This window comes from Dermochelys coriacea, chromosome 2 (assembly GCF_009764565.3).
Source record: "Dermochelys coriacea isolate rDerCor1 chromosome 2, rDerCor1.pri.v4, whole genome shotgun sequence".
Classification (NCBI taxonomy): Eukaryota; Metazoa; Chordata; order Testudines; family Dermochelyidae; genus Dermochelys; species Dermochelys coriacea.
This window is the reverse complement of record NC_050069.1, coordinates 116,378,520-116,403,558: the sequence shown is the minus strand read 5'-3', so window position 1 is coordinate 116,403,558 and position 25,039 is coordinate 116,378,520. Positions and strand designations below refer to the sequence as shown.

At 44.0% G+C, this 25,039-nt stretch overlaps 1 protein-coding gene and 1 long non-coding RNA gene across 3 annotated transcripts in view; both read left to right on the top strand.

Annotated features, from left to right (window-relative positions):
* Positions 1 to 378: 378 nt before the first annotated feature.
* On the top strand, positions 379 to 9,219 carry LOC122458774. Its single transcript, XR_006279014.1, has 3 exons — positions 379 to 450; positions 1,450 to 2,562; positions 7,887 to 9,219. It is a non-coding gene; the product is annotated as an uncharacterized LOC122458774 (long non-coding RNA).
* A 2,338-nt stretch (positions 9,220 to 11,557) lies between these two features.
* The window catches only part of LOC119851432 (N-acetyllactosaminide beta-1,6-N-acetylglucosaminyl-transferase-like), a 64,268-nt gene continuing 50,786 nt past the window's right edge, over positions 11,558 to 25,039 (top strand). For both annotated transcript variants that reach the window (XR_006279012.1, XM_043508342.1), the window contains exons 1-2: positions 11,558 to 14,619; positions 24,329 to 24,398. The gene's annotated coding sequence lies outside the window, so the exon portion shown is untranslated. The remainder of the gene's footprint in view (positions 14,620 to 24,328; positions 24,399 to 25,039) is intronic.

Below are 25,039 nucleotides of genomic sequence, written 5' to 3'. Positions count from 1 at the left end.
GAGACTAACACATTTATTTGAGCATAAGCTTTTGTGAGCTACAGCTCACTTCATCGATGCATCCGATGAAGTGAGCTGTAGCTCACGAAAGCTTATGCTCAAATAAATTTGTTAATCTCTAAGGTGCCACAAGTACTCCTTTTCTTTTTTGCGAATACAAACTAACACAGCTGCTACTCTGAAACCTGTCCCAATTCAGGCTACAGGGATAGAGAACACAGAGCTCAATAATGTGAGAGCACTCTTGAGGTGTATGGCAAGGACACTTACACTGAGGACAATACCAATTTGTTTAGATCTTTATCAAAATAAATGAAAGCAGCATAAATGCTACAAAACACAGAGTCACAAAGAAATAATACAATTCTATGACCTCTGGTGGCTGGAAAAGTAGCATTGGATTTCTGAGCAAGGAAACTGCCCCCTGTTGTTTGTTCCTACTGTGTTCAGGTGTTATACCAATTAAATAAAAACCAGCAGGATCTTATTAAAGGGGAAAAGGCAAAATATCACATTTATTGTGAATACAGAAAGAATCATAGTAAGCAGTTAGTTATAGCTATAACATTCCATTCAATCTCATATTTATTCACACACACACACACACACACACACACACACACACACACACACACACACACACACACACACACAGAGGTTCTGCAAGGTTGTTATCATAGTTACCAGCCTTAGAGTTGCTCATGCCAAGCCACTGGCCAGGTGGCCTGGACATGAGGAGGGAGCAGGGCCTTGCAAGATGCTCATCTCATGCTCCTGGAAGTTGGTTTGCAGAATCAGACCCCAAAGTTCTCACTTTCTAGAGTCCATTTGTATAGGAATTTCTTCCTATGCCAGGCTATGGGAATTGCTTCATCATGTTGTTCCTGAATCAATCAGCAGATGGCACATTCCTGACGGCTCCATGCTGCCAGATGTTATCTTGTTCTTTGGTTCTCCCATTCTTGAGGCTATTGGGTGAATTCCAGTCTGCCCTCTGGGGGTCCTCTGGTTATTTCCACTTGACGCCTTCTTCAGCCGATGGACACTGGATTCTTAGGCTGGCACCTCTCTGATCATTCAGTTATTATCCACACCAAGCATCCATCCAAATATATCCTCTATCTCTATGTTAATCACAATTGTTAACAAAGCGAGATAAATAAAACAAAAGGGCGGGGAGTATCTGGGTGCTGTTTCTGTTACAGAGTATTGCTTTGAGTCTCTCTTTGTGTGAGCAGTTGTTGTTTACAAAGAATTGCTTTGAGAACAGACTCTGTCTTAGAATGTACTACCACAATTAGCAGCTTGCAAGTTTCACACATAGAGGGAGAGAAACAGTACCAAAAAGCAAAAGACCTCTTAATTAGTAATACCCTGGAATTCAAACTATGGGGAATCAAACTCATTTGTGATTTTAATACAGAACTTCTTTAATATGATCCAACATAGGGAAACAGCACATTGTGTACGTTCTTTGTAAATAAACACGATTGAACCAAATAAATACCTGACTCACATAATCCATTTCTCTCCTTAGTGGAAACAAGTCAACAAGATCCAGAACAGTAGCTGACCACTTGTGACAAAGTGCAACACTGGTGTGAGGAAGTGGGATCCAGTTTCAAAAGAGAGAAATTGTGAGCTGGTATTACTGTTGACAAGAGTTCAAATAATTGAACATCTCACAAAACTCAAAGATGGAAAAAAGAAATTAAAACAAGACCTAAAACATGAAATGGAGGCTTCGCAAAACCTATTAAAGCAACTTCTGGCAGCTTCCCAGGAAGGACAGAGATGACATGCAGACAGAGATAAAACCTTTGCAGGGGCAGCAGCTCCAAAGTGACTTGGCAGATTAGGAAACCCAGCTATAAAACTCCCATTCTGGCATGGCAAGAAGGATCAATGAGGTGACCATCAGTCTGCCTGTCATGGACTTGAAGGTTTTCTGGGAAATAGGGGAGACCAGGCAAGCTGTGGCCAACTTGGAATTCACTAACAGAGATGAGCTGCAGCAAGGACTTAAAGGTCCATTGAGAAGGAAATCAAAGCATCATAGACCACAGTGGAAGGCAGCTGTGTGGATGAGGAATTTGGCCAGCTGAAGGACTTGGGTAAGACTGGGCATTTACAATAGTTTTCTACCCTGTTTGTAACCTGCAGAGTCCCAGGGGGGAAGGTTCAATCATCCCAGCTTAATAATATTAAAGCCCAATATCTCTGAAGAGAAAACTCCCTGGGAGGCTTATTTGGCTCAGTTCCATCATTGCCCGAATGAATGGCTGGGAGATGAACAGACTGGGTGGTTGCTAGCAGCCAGCTTGGGTGGCCCAGCTCTGACTGTACTGCAGAATTTACCCCCCAGAAAAGAGACTGAGTTTTCCAGATCTGGGACAAGGCCTTGATATGTAGTATGACAAATTGGGACAATGTCTGTAGTATCTTTTATGAATATTATGTGTGATTAGGTTTCCCTGTTCAAATTCATATGCTGCCTGTTTGAATGCACAGAGCTTAATCAAAGGGGGCTGTAAAAATCTTGTTATAGAACATAGCAGGAAGGTTTCAGAGTAGCAGCCGTGTTAGTCTGTATTCGCAAAAAGAAAAGGAGTACTTGTGGCACCTTAGAGACTAACAAATTTATTAGAGCATAAGCTTTCGTGAGCTACAGCTCACTTCATCGGATGCATTTGGTGGAAAAACAGAGGAGAGATTTATATATACACACACACAGAGAACATGAAACAATGGGTTTATCATACACACTGTAAGGAGAGTGATCACTTAAGATAAGCCATCACCAGCAGCAGGGGGGGGAAAGGAGGAAAACCTTTCATGGTGACAAGCAAGGTAGGCTAATTCCAGCAGTTAACAAGAATATCAGAGGAACAGTGGGGGGTGGGGTGGGAGGGAGAAATACCATGGGGAAACAGAGACAAACACCTACAAGATCTCTATCATGCATTCCTACAACTACAATACCCACCTGCTGAAGTGAAGAAACAGATTGACAGAGCCAGAAGAGTACCCAGAAGTCACCTACTACAGGACAGGCCCAACAAAGAAAACAACAGAACGCCACTAGCCATCACCTTCAGCCCCCAACTAAAACCTCTCCAACGCATCATCAAGGATCTACAACCCATCCTGAAGGACGACCCATCACTCTCACAGATCTTGGGAGACAGACCAGTCCTTGCTTACAGACAGCCCCCCAATCTGAAGCAAATACTCACCAGCAACCACACACCACACAACAGAACCACTAACCCAGGAACCTATCCTTGCAACAAAGCCCGTTGCCAACTCTGTCCACATATCTATTCAGGGGACACCATCATAGGGCCTAATCACATCAGCCACACTATCAGAGGCTCGTTCACCTGCGCATCTACCAATGTGATATATGCCATCATGTGCCAGCAATGCCCCTCTGCCATGTACATTGGCCAAACTGGACAGTCTCTACGTAAAAGAATGAATGGACACAAATCAGACATCAAGAATTATAACATTCAAAAACCAGTTGGAGAACACTTCAATCTCTCTGGTCACTCGATCACAGACCTAAGAGTGGCTATACTTCAACAAAAAGCTTCAAAAACAGACTCCAACGAGAGACTGCTGAATTGGAATTAATTTGCAAACTGGATACAATTAACTTAGGCTTGAATAGAGACTGGGAATGGATGAGTCATTACACAAAGTATCATAGAATCATAGAATCATAGAATATCAGGGTTGGAAGGGACCCCAGAAGGTCATCTAGTCCAACCCCCTGCTCAAAGCAGGACCAAGTCCCAGTTAAATCATCCCAGCCAGGGCTTTGTCAAGCCTGACCTTAAAAACCTCTAAGGAAGGAGATTCTACCACCTCCCTAGGTAACGCATTCCAGTGTTTCACCACCCTCTTAGTGAAAAGTTTTTCCTAATATCCAATCTAAACCTCCCCCATTGCAACTTGAGACCATTACTCCTCGTTCTGTCATCTGCTACCATTGAGAACAGTCTAGAGCCATCCTCTTTGAAACCCCCTTTCAGGTAGTTGAAAGCAGCTATCAAATCCCCCCTCATTCTTCTCTTCTGCAGACTAAACAATCCCAGCTCCCTCAGCCTCTCCTCATAAGTCATGTGCTCTAGACCCCTAATCATTTTCGTTGCCCTTCGTTGTACTCTTTCCAATTTATCCACATCCTTCCTGTAGTGTGGGGCCCAAAACTGGACACAGTACTCCAGATGAGGCCTCACCAGTGTCGAATAGAGGGGAACGATCACGTCCCTCGATCTGCTCGCTATGCCCCTACTTATACATCCCAAAATGCCATTGGCCTTCTTGGCAACAAGGGCACACTGCTGACTCATATCCAGCTTCTCGTCCACTGTCACCCCTAGGTCCTTTTCCGCAGAACTGCTGCCGAGCCATTCGGTCCCTAGTCTGTAGCGGTGCATTGGATTCTTCCATCCTAAGTGCAGGACCCTGCACTTATCCTTATTGAACCTCATTAGATTTCTTTTGGCCCAATCCTCCAATTTGTCTAGGTCCTTCTGTATCCTATCCCTCCCCTCCAGCGTATCTACCACTCCTCCCAGTTTAGTATCATCCGCAAATTTGCTGAGAGTGCAATCCACACCATCCTCCAGATCATTTATGAAGATATTGAACAAAACGGGCCCCAGGACCGACCCCTGGGGCACTCCACTTGACACCGGCTGCCAACTAGACATGGAGCCATTGATCACTACCCGTTGAGCCCGACAATCTAGCCAGCTTTCTACCCACCTTATAGTGCATTCATCCAGCCCATACTTCCTTAACTTGCTGACAAGAATGCTGTGGGAGACCGTGTCAAAAGCTTTGCTAAAGTCAAGAAACAATACATCCACTGCTTTCCCTTCATCCACAGAACCAGTAATCTCATCATAAAAGGCGATTAGATTAGTCAGGCATGACCTTCCCTTGGTGAATCCATGCTGACTGTTCCTGATCACTTTCCTCTCCTCTAAGTGCTTCAGGATTGATTCTTTGAGGACCTGCTCCATGATTTTTCCAGGGACTGAGGTGAGGCTGACCGGCCTGTAGTTCCCAGGATCCTCCTTCTTCCCTTTTTTAAAGATGGGCACTACATTAGCCTTTTTCCAGTCATCCGGGACTTCCCCCGTTCGCCACGAGTTTTCAAAGATAATGGCCAAGGGCTCTGCAATCACAGCCGCCAATTCCTTCAGCACTCTCGGATGCAATTCGTCCGGCCCCATGGACTTGTGCACGTCCAGCTTTTCTAAATAGTCCCTAACCACCTCTATCTCTACAGAGGGCTGGCCATCTCTTCCCCATTTTGTGTTGCCCAGCACAGCTGTCTGGGAGCTGACCTTGTTAGTGAAAACAGAGGCAAAAAAAGCATTGAGTACATTAGCTTTTTCCACATCCTCTGTCACTAGCTTGCCTCCCTCATTCAGTAAGGGGCCCACACTTTCCTTGGCTTTCTTCTTGTTGCCAACATACCTGAAGAAACCCTTCTTGTTACTCTTGACATCTCTTGCTAGCTGCAGCTCCAGGTGCGATTTGGCCCTCCTGATATCTTTCCTACATGCCCGAGCAATATTTTTATACTCTTCCCTGGTCATATGTCCAACCTTCCACTTCTTGTAAGCTTCTTTTTTATGTTTAAGATCCGCTAGGATTTCACCATTAAGCCAAGCTGGTCGCCTGCCATATTTACTATTCTTTCGACTCATCGGGATGGTTTGTCCCTGTAACCTCAACAGGGATTCCTTGAAATACAGCCAGCTCTCCTGGACTCCCTTCCCTTTCATGTTAGTCCCCCAGGGGATCCTGGCCATCTGTTCCCTGACGGAGTCAAAGTCTGCTTTCCTGAAGTCCAGGGTCCGTATCCTGCTGCTTACCTTTCTTCCCTGCGTCAGGATCCTGAACTCAACCAACTCATGGTCACTGCCTCCCAGATTCCCATCCACTTTTGCTTCCCCCACTAATTCTACCCGGTTTGTGAGCAGCAGGTCAAGAAAAGCGCTCCCCCTAGTTGGCTCCCCTAGCACTTGCACCAGGAAATTGTCCCCTACGCTTTCCAAAAACTTCCTGGATTGTCTATGCACCGCTGTATTGCTCTCCCAGCAGATATCAGGAAAATTAAAGTCACCCATGAGAATCAGGGCATGCGATCTAGTAGCTTCCGTGAGTTGCCGGAAGAAAGCCTCATCCACCTCATCCCCCTGGTCCGGTGGTCTATAGCAGACTCCCACCATGACATCACTCTTGTTGCACACACTTCTAAACTTAATCCAGAGACACTCAGGTTTTTCCACAGTTTCGTACCGGAGCTCTGAGCAGTCATACTGCTCCCTTACATACAGTGCTACTCCCCCACCTTTTCTGCCCTGCCTGTCCTTCCTGAACAGTTTATAACCATCCATGACTGTACTCCAGTCATGTGAGTTATCCCACCAAGTCTCTGTTATTCCAATCACGTCATAATTCCTTGACATCACCAGGACCTCCAGTTCTCCCTGCTTGTTTCCAAGGCTTTGTGCATTTGTATATAAGCACTTGAGATAACCTGTTGATCGCCCCTCATTCCCAGTATGAGGCAGGAGCCCTCCCCTCTCAGACATTCCTGCCTGTGCTTCCTCCTGGTATCCCGCTTTCCCACTTACCTCAGGGCTTTGGTCTCCTTCCCCCGGTGAACCTAGTTTAAAGCCCTCCTCACTAGGTTAGCCAGCCTGCTGGCAAAGATGTTCTTCCCTCTCTTCGTAAGATGGAGCCCGTCTCTGCCCAGCACTCCTCCTTCATGGAACACCATCCCATGGTCAAAGAATCCAAAGCCTTCTCTCCGACACCACCTGCGTAGCCATTCGTTGACCTCCACGATTCGACGGTCCCTACCCAGGCCTTTTCCTTCCACGGGGAGGATGGACGAGAACACCACTTGCGCCTCCAACTCCTTTATCCTTCTTCCCAGAGCCACGTAGTCCGCAGTGATCCGCTCAAGGTCATTCTTGGCAGTATCATTGGTGCCCACGTGGAGAAGCAGGAAGGGGTAGCGATCCGAGGGCTTGATGAGTCTCGGCAGTCTCTCCGTCACATCACGAATCTTAGCCCCTGGCAAGCAGCAGACTTCTCGGTTTTCCCGGTCAGGGCGGCAGATAGATGACTCAGTCCCCCGGAGGAGAGAGTCCCCGACCACCACCACCCGCCTTCTCCTCTTGGGAGTGGTGGTCGTGGAACCCCCAACCTCAGGACATCGCATCTCATGCCTCCCAACCAGCGGGGTCTCCTTCTGCTTTCTCCCCCCAGACATATCATCTGGTCCACTCTCCGCAATGGTACCTGTGGAGAGAACATGAAAGCGGTTAGTTACCTGTGTCTGTGTTACTGGAACCCGGACATTCCGCTTACCTCTTCTGGAGGTCACATGTTGCCAAGCTTCTTCACTGGCCTCTTGGCTCCTCTGTGCAACCTGCTCTATATCTTTAGAGCTTTGTGCCCCTAGAAGGCTAGAAGAAGTAAAACTATTTCCCCATGGTATTTCTCCCTCCCACCCCACCCCCCACTGTTCCTCTGATATTCTTGTTAACTGCTGGAATTAGCCTACCTTGCTTGTCACCATGAAAGGTTTTCCTCCTTTCCCCTCCCCCCCTTCCCCCCCCCCCCCCCCGCTGCTGGTGATGGCTTATCTTAAGTGATCACTCTCCTTACAGTGTGTATGATAAACCCATTGTTTCATGTTCTCTGTGTGTGTGTATATATAAATCTCTCCTCTGTTTTTTCCACCAAATGCATCCAATGAAGTGAGCTGTAGCTCACGAAAGCTTATGCTCTAATAAATTTGTTAGTCTCTAAGGTGCCACAAGTACTCCTTTTCTTATAGCAGGAAGGGTAAAACCAATGACACAGAGAAGTGAACTTCCCATACACAACCTCAAAAGTGTGACGATAATATTGGCTGGGCCCACAACTGGTGAAAAAATTAACTTAACTAGCTTCATCCAAACTAAGCCTTGGACCAAAAGGAGATGGAACCCCTAAAAGACCCTAAATAAAGGAGGAGCTTTGGGGGAGAGCTGAGAGAGAGGCTGCCAAGGATGTGTTAGTGAAAAGGCTGACAATCTAACGACTGGGTTAAACACAAAAAAAGACAGAGGGGCCAGGCTGCAAGTAGTGTAGATTGCTTCTCACAACTCAGATGGGAAATAAACCGGACCCATCTAAACAATGCCTAGAGAGGGCAAACTTCAGTAAAGGAGTATGCATGTAGACCTATTTGTTATTTTAAATCTACTTCTTTAAGTACTGTGTGCCTTTGAGGCAGAATAAATCACGTTATGTTCTGGAGATGCTGTTTTTGTATCACTGCAAACATATGCTGTCACATGCAGGGCTGGATTTCCAGTTTGGCATGTGCCATGGGGCGCTGGCGTTCTAGGGGTGCCTAAAAGTTAAAAGTGGGTGAAAAGCTAGAAAGTTCAAACAGTAGAACCTCCGAGTTATGGACTCCTCGGGAATAGAGGTTGTCTGTAACTCTGAAATGTTCCGTAGCTCTGAAGAAGAGGTTATGGGCTTCAGCCACAGGAGGGGTTGAGGCTGCACTTACAGGGGGTGTGTGTCAGGGCTTTGGACTTGGGCGGGGAGGAGCCAGGGGTTCTGACTCTGAATGGGGGGTGGGGAGCCTCGGGGCTTCTGCCCGGGGCAGCACCGGGGCTCAACACTTTAGATCTGGAGGGAGCCCTGGGGTCGGGGCAACAGTCCGACAGCTCCACTCCTGGTTTCAGCCTCGCAGGGGGCTCCGGGGCTTGGGGTTCAGCGGGGCAAGGAGGGAGGCCGAAACTGGCACTCCCCTTGTAGCTGAAATCCCAAGGCCTGGTGCCCCCTGTGGGGCTGAAGGTGGGAACAGGGCTGTGGGGCTGAGCCCCAGTGCTCCTGAGGGTCAGAAGCCCAGAGCAGTACAGTATTTCTCTTTTTTTTTTGTTTTTGTCTGCTCTGCGGCCTGAACCTGGGCTGTCTCCTGGTGAGGGATGGGGGTGGGGGGAGGGGAAGGAGAGCCTGAATCTGGGCTGCCTGCTAAGGCATTGGTTGGGGGGGAGAGAAGGAGAGCCAGAGCTGTCAGTCTGGGGTGGCTGGGCTCCAGCTGTCCCCTTTATCCCCACTACCCAGGTGTGCACAGCCCTTCTGAATGAGCCCCAGCCACCAGGGCTGCCAGCAGAGCTCTTTTTGAAAAAAAAAAAAAGAAAAAAAGAAAAGAGACCACACAGTTCCCGCATCCCTTGACACATTTCCCGGGCCTCCCTTGGGAGGCCCACCCCATAGTTTGAGAACCGCTGCTATACAGTACTGACATGACTAAATGAAGCAGTATATAGTATACAGGAATAAGATCATAATACGATACAGGATATCTTATGATGATGATTTTGTACATTGCCTGCACTATAGGACGCCAAGCCCAGCAGGAGTGCCATAGACTTTAAGGCCAGAAAGAACCATCATGATCATCTAGTTTGACTTCCTGCACATGGCAGGCCACAGAATCTCACCCACCCACTCCTGTAATAGACCTCTAACCTCTGACTGAGTTCCTGAAGTCCTCAAATCATGATTTAAAGTCTTCAAGTTACAGAGAATCCACCATTTACACTAGTTTAAACTTGCAGGTGACTTGTGCCTTTTGGAGAAGAAGGAAAACCACCTCCCCCTCCCACCCCAAGTCTCTGCTAATCTGACCCGGGGAAAATTCCTTCCTGGTCACAAATACAGTGATCAGTTAGACCCTGAGCATGTGGGCAAGACCCACTAGCCAGACACCTGAAAAAGAACTCTCTGGAGTAACTCAGAGCTCTCCCCATCTCGTGTCCCATCACCGGCCATTGGAGATATTTGCTACTAGCAGTCCCATGTCAGTTATATTCCACTGCAGCAGTTTCATCACACCATCCCGTCCATAAATTTATCAGGCTCAGTCTTGAAGCCAGTTTTTGCAGCCATTGCTCTCCTTGGGAGGCTGCTCCAGAACTTCACTCCTCTGATGGTTAAAAACCTTTGTCTATTTCAAGCCTAAACTTGTTGATGAACAGTTTATATACATTTGTTCTTGTGTCAACATTGGCACTTAACTTAAATAACTCCTCTCCCTCCCTGGTATTTATCCCTCTGATGTATTTATAGAGAGCAATCATATCTCCCCTCAGTCTTTATTTGGTTAGGCTAAACAAGCCAAACTCTTTGAGTCACCTCTCATTACATAGGTTTTCCATTCCTCTGATCATCCTAGTAGCTCTTCTCTGCACCTTTTCCAGTTTGAATTAATCTTTCTTGAACCTGGGAGACCATAACAGTCTTCCAGAAAGAAAAGGAGTACTTGTGGCACCTTAGAGACTAACAAATTTATTAGAGCATAAGCTCCCCCCTGCCCCTTCCTGCTGGTAATAGCTCATCTTAAGTGATCACTCTCCTTACAGTGTGTATGATAAAACCCATTGTTTCATGTTCTCTGTGTGTGTATATAAATCTCCCCACTGTATTTTCCACCGAATGCATCCGATGAAGTGAGCTGTAGCTCACGAAAGCTTATGCTCAAATAAATTTGTTAGTCTACCAATGTGATTTATGCCATCATGTGCCAGCAATGCCCCTCTGCCATGTACATTGGTCAAACTGGACAGTCTCTACCTAAAAGAATAAATAGACACAAATCAGATATCAAGAATTATAACATTCAAAAACCAGTCAGAGAACACTTCAATCTCTCCAGTCACATGATTACAGACCTGAGAGTGGCTATCCTTCAACAAAAAAACTTCAAAAACAGACTCCAATGAGAGACTGCTGAATTGGAATTAATTTGCAAACTGGATACAATTAATTTAGGCTTGAATAGAGACTGGGAGTGGATGGGTCATTACATAAAGTACAACTATTTCCCCCCCACCGCACCCCCCACTGTTCCTCAGACGTTCTTGTTAAATGCTGGAAATGGCCCACCTTGATTATCACCACAACAGGTTTTCCTCCTTCCCCCCCGCCCCTTCCTGCTGGTAATAGCTCATCTTAAGTGATCACTCTCCTTACAGTGTGTATGATAAAATCCATTGTTTCATGTTCTCTGTGTGTGTATATAAATCTTCCCATTGTATTTTCCACCGAATGCATCCGATGTAGTGAGCTGTAGCTCACGAAAGCTTATGCTCAAATAAATTTGTTAGTCTCTAAGGTGCCACAAGTACTCCTTTTCTTTTTTGCTATTGAGCTTGCAATGTCATGTGCCAGTTTCTTTAATATTCTTGGATGGAGATTATCTAGGCCCCCTCACCCATCAGTTTATTTCCATTAAGCTATTTGAGGTTTGACTTCCACCTCCGATGTGTCATTTCTACTTCCATAGGTATTTACTTGATACTGTAATACACATGATAAACAATAATATTTTCTGGGGAGATAGAAGAATAAGGAGCACAATGTCAAGTGAATTTTTGTGTCAATTTGCAATAGACTAACTGAACCATTTAGCAGCTCTATTTCATTCCTTGGTTCCTATTTTACAAAATAACTATAAAGCTAAACCTTGCATTGCCTTTCAGGCCTTAATTCAAACCTGTAGGTGGTGCCATTTTACTTCTTTTTCTGTATGTGCCATTTAAAATTAGACATAAAGCATCATAACTGGCTGGCAGCCTTGTCATAGATTCCAAGGCCAGAAGGGATCCTTTATCACTTTAGGAGTTCAGAGAACCCACTGAACCCACTGTGATGTGTGAATTCATTTTGTTAAAAATTGCTTTGATCTGATATCTCCTTGAGTTTCAGACGCTAAAGGCTGGGCTTCTTTATTCTCAGTCTGCTTCATGCTCCTGATGGGCACACACATTACAGGAGTACAACTTATGCTTCTGTAATTCATGAGACTTATTCTTTGCCACTATTGTCTGCTCTATCAGTGGCCCAAGGGGGTGTATCCAAAAAAGTTTACAAATTACGAAAGGAAAACAGAAAGTGCCATCATCCTCCAGTTACTAGCATACTGGGAAAAATTGGCAATAGAAAAATGCAAAGTGAGGCTGTCCCTGGGGGAAAAAACCTCACAGATTACCTATCTATAGCTATCCTAACTACTTATGTGGCTTCCATTACTGTAGTATCTAAGTACCTCACAATCTTTAATGTATTTACCCTAACACCCCTAAGAGGTAAGAGGTGCTATTGTCCTCATTGTAAAGATGATGAACTATACCTAAGATTTAGGGTAACCGTTCCTTTGTGGGGGGAGGGGGTCAGCTTCTCTAGTGTATCCTGTGTGAGATTCAAGGTCTGATGAAATATCTCAGCCCCCTCAAGAGGAGGACTGCAGGATCTGGGCTCACAAACAAGAGTCCAGCCAGTACATTCACCATGAATTGTAATGTGCTGGAGAGGGCTCTGAGGTGCCTCTTGTTAAAATTTCCCCTCCAGATTGAAGGGATGCTTACGGTGAATTGCCTGGGGATCAGCTTCTCTCTGGATACCAAAAAAGCATCTCTGCTAGAGAGGACTAATCTGAAGGATCATAAGACTTTTGAAGAGCAATTTGTTTAGCCTTTGGAATTAAACTCTTTGCACCAAATGTCTGGTGTTTTCAAAGTATTTCTGAGGTGGGGAGGGTCATATTAGACTTTCCTGAAAAAGTCATCATCCTTCATCCTAAATAACATACATTGGATATTACCTCATAATGCTCAGTGTACCCTTCAGGAACAAAGCAGAACCATTTTAATGGGCAAATAATTTATTTGTTAGCCAAACTGGTGCAGCATCCCTCCTTGGCCATGGGCATGAGAAAGTATTATTGTTTAGATGGGAAATCAGACTAACAGATTTTCCAATCTCTCACCACCTTTCAGTGGGCACATGAGCCCCTAGGATACTGGCATTATCACACACTCTGGAAGATGCTTATTGTAGGACTTCCTGGTTATAACATTATAAAGCACATCACTGCCAGAACAGGTGGTTCCCACCCAAGGATGCATCACAACCACTTTGTCTTACAGGGCCCTGTTTAATAGATCAGGCCCAATGTCTTGGTTAAGTGAAAATGTACAAGAAATAATATGTTTAAGAAATAGTCCTCTCACATTTTAGAATCATCGAGATCAAGCAACTCTCTCTAGACAAAGAAAATCTCTCCAGGAGCTCTGAGCCCAGTCTCTTCTTTTCTGAAGCTCAAAACACCTGGTGGGCAATTATTGCTTGAAGGAAATTATCTTTCAGTTATCCTTCCCATGTAGTACCACCTGCTCCATTTACAAATTCCTGGAACTCCCAGCTTGTCCAATGAGCAAATTCTGACCCATCCCCTGCCATGAAGGATTAGGAAAGCAGCTTTCCCATAGGGATTTAATCCTTCACCCGCCATGTTAACTGGTATTAGACATACACTGTTAGGAAAAGGATATTGTTGCCCCTCTGCTGAGTGATAGCAAATGCCTGAGATCTTGCAGGTCAGCTTCATAGTGGAGAGAAATCAGTGTAGCAGAATCTGGGTATATTCTAAGTATAACTTGTTTTATTTACATAAACACCAATCCTGGAACAGAAGTGGTCATATAGCATACAAGGCAATCCCCTCTTTCAGGAATTTCAGCCAATACCTAGTTACAAGGGAGCAATTCTGCCTCAAGAATTGATTTCAGACAGCAAATTCTCCTGGTCCTCCCTCTGCCCAGGACAAAATCAGCACACCTTCCCCAGGTGAAATATTTGCTTGCATGCTAAGAAAAAGAACTTGGAAGACTATCTGTAACCGTGCAACCTGCCATAGAATATAATGTAAATATATAAATAAACCCAAGCAGTGCTAGGTGAAAGGTCACATTTCTTCATGTGAAACAGCTAGCTCTTTATGAGACTCAATGTGGCCTAATGGATAGAGTACTGGATCAGGATATGTGGGTTTTATTCCTGACTCTGCCACTGGCCTACTGAGTGACCTCAGGCAAGTCTCTTTCCCACTGTGCCTCAATTTCCCCATTTGTAAAATAGGGATAAGAATATTGACCTCCTGTGGCAGTCTGTACCCCTATATTCATGCCTTTTACAGGTCTATGGTGAATTTCATACAAAGTATGCCTTGTGCGGTGTCATTTGAAAACTCATAATTTGCTGACCATTATTGTCCTGGTAAAATGTGTGTGAGGCAACATTGTATGTAAAATTATAAGATTCTATTGTATGATATGACTAAGACATGTTCCAAGTCTGGGGATCAGTCACAAACTGGTTCCCCAGAGACAAAAGGTTAGCTGATGCCTCAGTCAGGTGTCAACAAAATCATATGGACCATCATCTGGTTAAGTGGTCGTTCTTTGGTACGAAAGAGGGTGTGGGTGAAAAAATCTACATCTTGACAAGGAAACAGCTTGGGGTTCCAATCCACACAGACTTTCTCCTCAACCACAACTAGAGATGATTCTCAAAGAAGAGAAAGAACTATAAGAAGGGAGAGCAGACATCCCAAATTATTCCTCCCTTTCTTTGTACCGATGGCATCCACAACACCTGAAGAATAAAAGAATCAGCTTTGGACTGGGGGAGAGATCCTGACTGAAAGGAGTTCAGCCAGTAAGACTGCTGTAACATGTGGTGAGAAAGACCTTTACTTTGTATTCACTTAGATTGTTAAGTTAGGCATTAGTTGCATTTTACTTTTATTTTCTTGTAACCAGTTTGAGTTCTATGTCTCATTTCTTGTAATCACTTAAAATCTATCTTTTGTAGTTAATACATATGTTTTATTGTTTTACCTAAATCAGTGAAGTTTGGATTGAGACTCCATTTGGGATAACAAGATTGTTGCATATCATTTTCTTTTAATAAATGGTGGACTTTATATGAGGTGGTACTTTCCAGGAGGGTGCTGGGCAGTACAAGAAGCACATTTCTGGAGAAAGTCTGGGACTGGAATTTGCTGGTGTTGCTGCAGCGTAATCCAAGAATGGCTGGCTATAGCACTATAGCTGGGAGTACCTTACATGCTAGAGTCTGTGTGTGAGCAGGCCAGGAGTGGTTGCTCTCACAGTGAAGCATTGTAAAAGGCACCTCACACTGGAGAACTGAGGTGACACAGCTGTTAGTCAGTCTAGATTGTACCCTGGGTAATGTCACATCTCCTTTGTAAAATGCTTTGAGAGCTGCTGATGAAAAGCACTATATAAGAGGTAGGTATTGTTATTCTACAGGATACATACACCCCATTATAATCCCACTGTTAAAGAATAAAGAAGAATCACAAAATTCCTCTTTCTTGGACACACAAGAACCTCACGTCTGGGCTAGAAAGTCGTGAACTCAAGTCTCACTGCAGGACTTGGGTTCATACACAGTGCTAATACTGTAGAGCACTATGCACTGTCAGAGGTCACCCTGCCGAAGCTCCCAACTTCCCAGGGGTGTATTATATTTTCTTTAACAGAGCCATCTGCGTAGACGTGACTGTTACTGGTACCGTCTTTTACTAACACGAGTATGGCGGGGGACGCATTCATATTGACACTTTAAATAAGTTATATTAATAGCCTGGTTTAACACAACCTTTTACAGCTGCCTGTGAAAATGGATGCCATGACCCCTACCATGAGGGAGTCTGAGCTGGTTCATTCTTCCATTTTGTCCTTTTCCAGATTTTCCTCTTGAGATCTGTGTCTCAGACATGAGCAAAAACAGCTGATGCATGATATATTTACTCCCAAAGGGCTACCGATGTATAAGTTCTCAAAGGCCTCTAGAAAGGCATTGTCGAGCTGTTGAAAGATTTTCAGAAAAGAAACAGCGTAAGAACCCCACTGCTTGTTTTTAGATTTACTCAATCCTGGGTCAGTTCCTAACCCCAATACACCCCATCCTCAAATGTTACTTCTTAATCATTCATTTACCTGAGCGATATTCACCTTGTCCGCCGGTGACTCCCCCAAGCCATGATCGCTTTCCACCTCCAAGGGGGCGGATGATGAGTGGGTGTCACACTCATCGGGGTGCCTCACGAGAGTTTGGGTTTCGGGGTCGGCTTCCGACGTATCCATCAATGGTTGAGTCAAAGGGCCCTCGTTGGAAGTGTTGCTGATGTAGCGCTTTCTCCACACAAGTCCAAAGGTACTTGGGGCTAAAACAAAGTCCAAAGTTCTCACAGGGGTGGTGAAGGAGTCCATGTTTCCTCTCAGCCTTTCCACAATTTCTAAAACATGCGTTCTTGGTAAGGGATGGCCTCTTCTGCCCAACTCTGGGACTTATGGGGTGATGGTGCTGCACTCTGATTGGCAGAGGGTGGTGGGAGGAGTTCTTAGAGGGGTCACACGACCCTGTTCTGGGTGTTCATACCATCCAGAACCTGCCCTATTTTGGTCATATCTGCTCTCAAGGCAGTTCTCTGCAGCCAAAACCCATCAGAATTGGTAGAGGGTAGTGGGAGGAGTTGTTAGAGGGGTCACATGACCCACTTTCAGATGGGTCACCCCACTTTGGAACTCCCCAATTGGTCGAATCTCCTTTTGGGGTGGTCCTACAGGGGTGAAACCATTCTGATTGGTAGAGGGTGGTGGGAGGACACATGGTCACATGACACACCTTGCTTCCAGTCATGACACTGGAAGTAATATCCCCATGGTGGGTGCTGCTTAAGAGGTCAAGGGGCAGGATTAACATTTGATTGACAGTAGGGCCCTTATACTACTATCCTCAACAAGGGGTGAATAGAGCAGTACAGACTATCACAATACCACATTAGCGCAGCTTTCCAGCTGCCTTTGTGCTGTTTGAACAGTGCAAAGCAACTAGAAGCAGGACCAAAGATCTAGCCACATGTTCCAAGTACAGAAGGAAAACACTTGCCATAAAGAGGAAAAACCTATAAAAAAAAAAAAGTACAAAAAAGGGATATGCTTTTTGAATCTTGTCTAAAACAGAGCTCTACTCTACAGCATAGGCAGATGGATAATCATAAAGTATTCCCCCAGTATATCTTCATAGGTGACAGGGGCCTCCAGAAACCACCTCTCCTTCATTGCACAGAAACAAGGAGGAGTTTGGCAATCCAATATTCCAGCCCTCCTTTCCTTGAGGCTTATGAAGCAATCCAAGTCCTTACACAATCTCCTTTCACCACCAAGCTCCTGGATATTGTTTGTGCGACTTGAATGACGAACTCCTACCTGAGTTGAGACAACCTCCAGGCTCAAGGCCAAATTCTCAAATTAAATCTCTCAGTTTCTCAGGGCAGGCCTCTGGAATTGCACTAAGAACACTCTGACCTCCCACACAGGTGTCTGTATGAATGGAAGCATATTTAAGGTCTGCTCCTGCTCCCATAGAAATTAGGATTTTGCCATTGACTTTACAGGGTGTAGAATCAGATCCATAAAGAGAGTGTCTCACTTGCACAGACAGTAATTCCATGGAAGGCAATGGTATTAAACCAGTGTACATGAAATCATAATCAGGCCCAGAAAGCATAAGCAGGTGCAGTTTCAGGGTTCAGTTTTAATCTTGTATGTGTATTCTTATTGAAGTTCCAGAGCATGTCACCACAAGTCTTACAGAACACATCAATTTACTGCAAGAAGCCTACATTTAGGCATTGAGGTATGAACATTTTGAGCTATATTTCTAAGTTTATATAGTACCTCCATGCTGAGGAAAGTTAATTGTTCCCTTTCCTCAATTACAACCATTGGCATCAAGTGCTTTACTTATATATAACTATTCTATATAAGTATTTGAAGCTGATGTCTTCCCTACCAAGAATACATTTGCAGATGCACACTCAAAATGCCTTTTGGATATGCTCACTTGTGTTTCTTTCTTTGAGGTGTGTCCAAAACCTGAAATGGTATGACCTGTTTTAGGCAGCTGAGTGTGTACTGTGGTTTCAAAAGGAGCAAGAGTTTCGCTTCTGCTTTTATTTACCTAGCCAGAACGGAGTACCAGAATTTCTCCTGATGGACAACAAAAGAGGCTTACCCTTTTTCACTAATACAAGAAGCAACTGATGCAGAGACTAAGTGGGAAGTCAAAGGAATGAAACTGGATGGAGGAATGAGAAAAGAAGGAGGAAATAATTCTATTAATTCAGAGATCTGCTCAGGTCAGTCACTCAGTTCTCTTTCCTAGCCCCATCCCTGCCTATGCTCTGTTCTCCATCTCCATCTCTGTGCTGCAGCCAAGTAGGATTCTGACTCTCTTTTGGTTTCCACTTCTACTTTTATAAGTTAGTTGTGACTTTTGGTCTCAAATATTAACCTTCGACTTTCTTTCTATACATAAATGAGCCACACTACATTATGTCCAGAACTAACAGTGTATATTATGGATGGGGTTAAGAGTAGCCATAAATACCTGTTAATTCATCAAGAACATACTGAATATTTTGGTTTTATATTGTTCACAAATCCAAATCTAACACATATATAATGTATTGCATACTAATGCACGAGCAACAGGTTTTACTGAGCCCAGTAGGGAAGCTGCTTTGTTATGCACTGTGTACAAGGAGCTGGACGAAGGTGTGTCTAAGATGGGATGGATCTAAGAAGGTCTCAAAGAGATTTAATCAACTTTTAGGTCAATAAGTGATGAGGAGAAGAGGTTAGATGAAATGTGGTTTACTCAGTGCTTCAGACAGTGGGCAGCATATTATCTGTTTAATTTATTATCTTATGAGTAAACTACTTCTTTGTGTGGAGAGAGGGGCTGAAATGTTGGTGGGAGGAGCATGTGGACACCAGAAATGATGCTTGGATTTGGGTGGGAGGACCTTGAGGGGGGTTGAATTATGGAGGGAGGCTAGGGAGACACAAATTTAGCATGTTTGCCTGAAAAACTAAAAAAAAAAACTAGATCAAATTACTATAAGATGGGTGCAAAACTGGTTGAATAACAGTTATCAATAGTTTGCTGTCAAACTGAGAGAGCGTATCTAGTGGGATCCTGCAGGGGCCAGCCCTGGGTCCAGTACTATTCAATATTTTTATTAATGACCTGGATAATAGAGTGAAGAGTACGCTTATAAAATTTGTGGATGACACCAAGCTGGGAGGTGATGCAAGCACATTGGAGGGCAGGATCAGAATTAAAAATCACCTTGGTAAACTGGAGAATTGGTCTGAATTCAACAAGATGAAACTCAAAAAAGACAAGTGCACAGTACTCCACTTACGAAAGAAAAATCAAATGCCCAACTACAAAATGGGGAATAACTGGCTAGGCAGTATTACTGCTGAAGAAGATCTGCGGGGTTATACTGGATCTCAAATTGAATATGAGTCAACAATGTGATTCAATAGCAAAAAGGGCTAATATCATTCTGGGGTATATTAACAGGAGTGTCGTAAGTAAGACATGGGAGGTAATTATCTTGCTCTACTCAGCATTGGTGAGGCCTCATCTTGAGTACTGTGTCCAATTCTGGGCATCACACTTTAGGAAAGAGATGGACAAACTGGAGAGAATCCCAAGGAGAGCAACATAAATGATACAAGGTTTAGAAAACCTGACCTATGAGGAAAGGTTAAAAGAACTGGGCATGTTTAGTCTTGAGAAAAGAAGACTGAGGAGAGACCTGAGAGTCTTTAAATATGTTAAGGGCTGTTATAAAGAGGATGGTGATCAATTGTTCTCCACGTCCACTGTAGGGAGAACAAGACGTGATTGGCTTAATCTGCAGCAAGGGAGATTTAGGTTAGGTATTAGGAAAAACTTTATAACATGCGGGTAGTTAAATTGTAGATTAGGTTTTCAAGGCAGGCTGAGGAATCCCTATTATTGGCAGTTTTTAAGAACAGGCTGGAGAAACCCCGGCAGGGATGGTGTAGATATACTTGTTCCTGTCTCAGTGCAGGGGTCTGGACTCGATGACTTCCCAAGGTCCTCTCTAGCCCTACATTTCTGAGGTTAATACCTCCAGGAGACATAATTTATTCCATGTGTTATTGCTTTCCAGCACCTTCTATACAGGGTTTGTGCCAAAGCCATAAGCTAACCCTAGGTAAGTAAGCACCATTTTTTTTCTTTTATTACAGCATATTATATAAATATAACAACATTTATCGTGGACAATGGCCACTCCTTTCCCAGGTTACATAGGCAACTGAATTTAGATATATTTTCCCCCCAATGACCTAGAATTTAATTTTGAGCTCATCAATGTATGTAGTTTACAATGTTCATCTTTAATAGATGACTAAACCTGGGATTCCCCTTTGAACGAGTCTCGTGGACCCTGATCCCACAAACACATGCTTAGCTTTGCACATGTAAGTTCTCTCATTGGACTTATGTTCACAAAGTTAAACAAATGCATTTATATTTGTAAAATGAAGTATTTAATTCAGATCAGTTACATTGGTTGCGACCACAAGGCAAATAATAATTAAACAAACAAACAATAAAACAAGGCTCTTTTTTCATGATTCTAGTACAACAGTAATTTATAAACTCCAGTCAAATATGATAAGTTTTTAAAATGGAAGCCAGCTGGCCCTTGCATCAGCACTAACAGGCCTTCAGGGGTTCCCACAACAATTTTTTTCGTGGCCTCAGAGTGTGGCCACCAACTCTTGCTGGTGGCTGCTCTACAATTTTTCCTAAAATACTCAACTTTAGGAAAAACAAATAAATATGCATATATACACGTCCAAATCATTGTCATTTATTTATGTAAGGGTTTTGTTTTTTTGAAAACTCAATAATACAAATAACGTACAGTTGTCTCTATTCTTTACTGGACCTAAACAGAATAGAAACAAAAATAAGGTGCTTTGCATGTTTTTTGTTGTTGTTACTTCTTTTGCTTTTTTAAAGACTTGCTAACTAGTAAATCTGCTGCTATGAAAAGTGATATATGTATGTTTGTTAATATCATTTTTCACAGCAGCAGTCTTGCAAGCTAGCTGGGAGGCAGTGAAAAGTGATATTAACAAACATACAAATATCACTTTTCACAGAAAATTTACAAAGCCTGGCAAGCTAGGCCCTGGATGGGGAGGTGGGTAGCAAGGCACTGGGGGCCAGGGAGATGGATGGGGGGCTGGAGGAGGCAGTGGAGTCAGGGGCAATCGGCTTGGGGAAGCAGTGAGGTCAGTGGATCCAGGCTTAAGTCCTGCAACTGGGGACCAGAGCCAGTACCGGGTTTACCATGGCACTGGCCCACGCACCACAGCGTCCCTGGCCTGGCCTGCTCCTCTTCACCCCCTGCTCTCTTCTTTGGATACCAGCACGGACTGGTGGGGGCCCTTCGGGAGTGGGAGCCATCAGTGTTAGTGCACAGCTGATTTTACATCTCCTGGACAAACAGAAATCCCTTTCTGTTTTCCTGCACCTGAAATTCCTGCACCACTGTGATCACCCCTTCGCTATAGATGTGAAACTTGATTGACATGTAATCGCTCTGATCAACAGCTGTATGTGGAGAGGCTGGGGTCCCCCGCAACCCACACTCCTCCCCTTTGTGTTGAAAGGGGACCTGGAGCTCAGTGCCTGTTCCATTCCACAGGTGCCGGGGAAGGCTGAGCAAGCTGCGATGTGAATCCACGTGCTTGCTTTTAGTCCAAAGCCCCAGCTCTGCCTGCATGCTGGACATCAGTGTAATTCTTGCTTTCTCCCAGGGAGATCAGACCCACTCCATGTGTCTGGCCCCCCCAGGAAGCAGAGAAACCAGAATAATTCATAGATTCCAAGGTCAGAAGGGATCAAAGAGGTATAATCTCGTCTGCCCTCCTCTAAACTAGCCTAGAGATCTGCCCCCAAATCATTCCTACCACAGAGCTTTTAGAAAAACATCCTGTCTTGATTTAACAATGGGCAGCGAGGGAGAATCCACCAGAACCCTGGCTACATTGTTCCAGTGGTTAATTACTTTAAAATATAAAGGGACTTGAGTTTGTTTTCTTTGTAATAATGTTTCTGCCACCGTATCCAGGCAAGCAACTAGTGAAGTGAGATTGGAATACAGGGAAGAGGCATATGAGCCAAAGCAGCCAATGGCTTATATGAGCATTAATGTCATGATTTGGGTTGCACTAGTTGCTGGGCAGCGACTGTTTAACTAGCATTTCAGCTGGGAGCATTTCTAGTTTGTGCATTTCAAAGTCTGCTTTTGCTGCAGAAGAAACCCTAAGAAAATCCAGCCAGTGATCAATCTCTGGTCATTATTTTAAACACAGCTTTGGGTTTCAGAGGGGAGAGCCAGAAGAAGTTTTTAGTCTTTCAAGGAGGCTCTGCTGCTATTTTAGGCTGAAAGGGTGTAGAAATAATTAGTGACAGCACAAGCTAATCAACCTATTAAACTAGCCAGAACCAGCCTGAGAATGGCTGGGCTTGGACTTTGAAAAGTGCAGCTGCAAATGATCTCAAAGAGGGAAGCGAGACCAGTGCCTGCAAATCAGCTAGACATAGGTGAGGATTTCTCTCCTGTGTTTGGAATTATGTTGACAAGCTCCCCCCAGCTTAGACACAAAAACTATCCCTGCCCCTGCCAGCTGGGTCCAGGAGCCTGCGCTTCTGAAAGCGGTTCTGAAATGGAGATTTAAGATGCAGGACTGAAGAGCCCCCCACCCCATGGCTGTAGCCTGCCATCCGCCACCCCAGGGCTGAAGCCAGAAGCCTGAGCTACACCGGCCCTAGGAAGGTGGGGAACTCACATGGTCTGCCTGCTCCTCCAGCATTTCTGGCTCCAGAGAGGGGCAGGGCCCAACCCCTGCTGGTGGCCCTGGGGAAAGGGCTGCTCCTTCCCTCCCTGCCCAGGAGCCTGTGGCAGCAAGAAAAACCCCTGATGACCACAGTTGAGAAATACTGCTTTATAATAACTGGTTTTTAATTCTAGTGTAGCCAATGATTTTAGTTTATTATCCATTTATTGTGTGATATGATTAATTAATATAATGTAATATTTAATCATTGCATGTTGAAGAGAGTTAAGTTGTAGGATTATAGAAGTCTAAGATTGATCAGTATTTAGAGGAGATCATGTATTAGCTATCTAAGTAAAAGGCTGAAATGCAAGACCTGTAGGATGAGGCCTGCAACATTTTAGCTTAGTTATTTTAGGCTTTGAAAACAAGAAATTCTTGCATAAGTAAATGCCTGAAGAATAACCTGATGTCCTAAGATTATCAGAAAAGAGGTACCAAGTGGTAATATTGTAAAAAATTAGCCAGAAGATTAATTTTAAATGTTTTAATAATAATAATGCTGTAGAGGCACATCTGTCTCCAACATGTGTCTTAAGCATAAGATGCGGGTTGTGCATCAGTGCTGATGAGAATAAAGAGAACCTACATGATTGATCAAAATCAGGATTCCTTATGTTTCTAGGGGACATCAGACCAATAAGGAAAAAGAGCATTGACACTTTCATGTGCATGAGCAGAATGTAGGTATAGGCAGAATCACATTACAAAAAGGGGTGCCCAGAGCAGGAAAATTGAGCTTCCTATGGGAGAACTCCAGCTGCAACCATCCTTTTACTGATGGTCAATTATGAGAGAGCCATCAGACTCTAACCCTGTCTAGGAGGATGTGAATACGTCTATAGTTATAACTGGTGCATGGAAATATTTAGGAGCTGTATATGCTGTACCATTTGTAACTTTATTGGAAACTTTAATAAAACTGATAAAAGATAGTGGACCTTGTTCTTATGGTTGTGTTACTTGCCCATGTTTCATGTGTTCCTATGACTCTAGATCTAAAACAAGCAGAGTTAACTCTGTTGACCTTGAGACTGTAGGCACCAGAGCCAAACCCTCAGTGGTGTAATATAACATCACTAAATTAACTTTTAAAAAAAAATAAAGGTTGCAATAGCCTACTTTTCCTACAGCAGGAGTACTACTGGAGGATGAGTTAGATGACAGTTCTGTTTGCACTGCAATGTCTGATGTTGGGTTGTTTGTACAGATTTGTACTAAGATAATAGCCACAGCATTTACAATAGTGATGTGTGCTTCAGAGAGAGAGGAGTGCATGCCTCCGTAACTGGAATGCTTGCTTTAAAAAATGTGCTTGGCTAGCAACTAAAGGGGTCACTTAGTTGCTATCTTTTTTGTTTAAATCTCTGGGTCTATTAGGAATTCACAAATAACAAAAACTACCAGCTCTTGTTAGGAAACTACTTGCCTGAAGCACAAAGGCGTATCGAGATGACAGCAGAGCAGGAAATGTTTTGTCTGGTCTCTGATATTTGTTTAAATGGCATCTTCTAGCCTTGAGAAGACCTGATATCTGGATTATTTGTAATTGTATTATTGGACCACGTGGCCTGAGCTGGCATTTTCACTGATATGCTGTTTTATCTTTCCTCCAGTTTGTTTGGAGTGTTGGTGGATCCCTGCTGCATTCTGCCAGGGTGTGTGTCTGTATGCTCTCTCGTCCAGGTAGGTTTGTGTTTTCTTCTTTTTGGATGGTCTGGTTATTACTGGTTCGGAGTTGCAAGAGAGACAAGGTAGAGGAACAGATGGAGTTGTTAATGGTGACTGATGAGAACCTGGGGAACAGCAGAGACACAGCTAAGAATAAGACTTTAGTGGACACTGTGTTGAAGAGTTTTTGTTCCTTCACTACTTGTTGCATATAATGTCACATCCAGGTGTAACACACCACATTGGACTTGGATTACAGTAGAACATTTCTTCATGCTACCAGAGAAGATTAAAGCAAAGTACAGTCAATTTTTCTAACAGACTTTTTCATTAGACAATATTGGATCCATGAAATTGAAATGGTCATGGAAACATGGTTCCCTGGCAGCCTGTCTGATGAGTTGCAAGGCTCCTGGGACCTGCAGCTCTCTGGAAGCTGGCCTGATGGGCTGCCCAGGTCCCCTGGCTCCCTGCCTACCTTGTCAGCCTGACTCCCTGAGAAGCTAGCAAGTAAACTACAAATTCTGTTTTGGTTCCCCCAAAACTAACTAATTTAAAAAATTTTCCTCTTGTGGAAAAATTTCAAATTTTGTCCTTTTTGTCCTATTTCAGGACAATTATTTTTTAAAAATTCAACAATTTCCACAGGAGGGAAT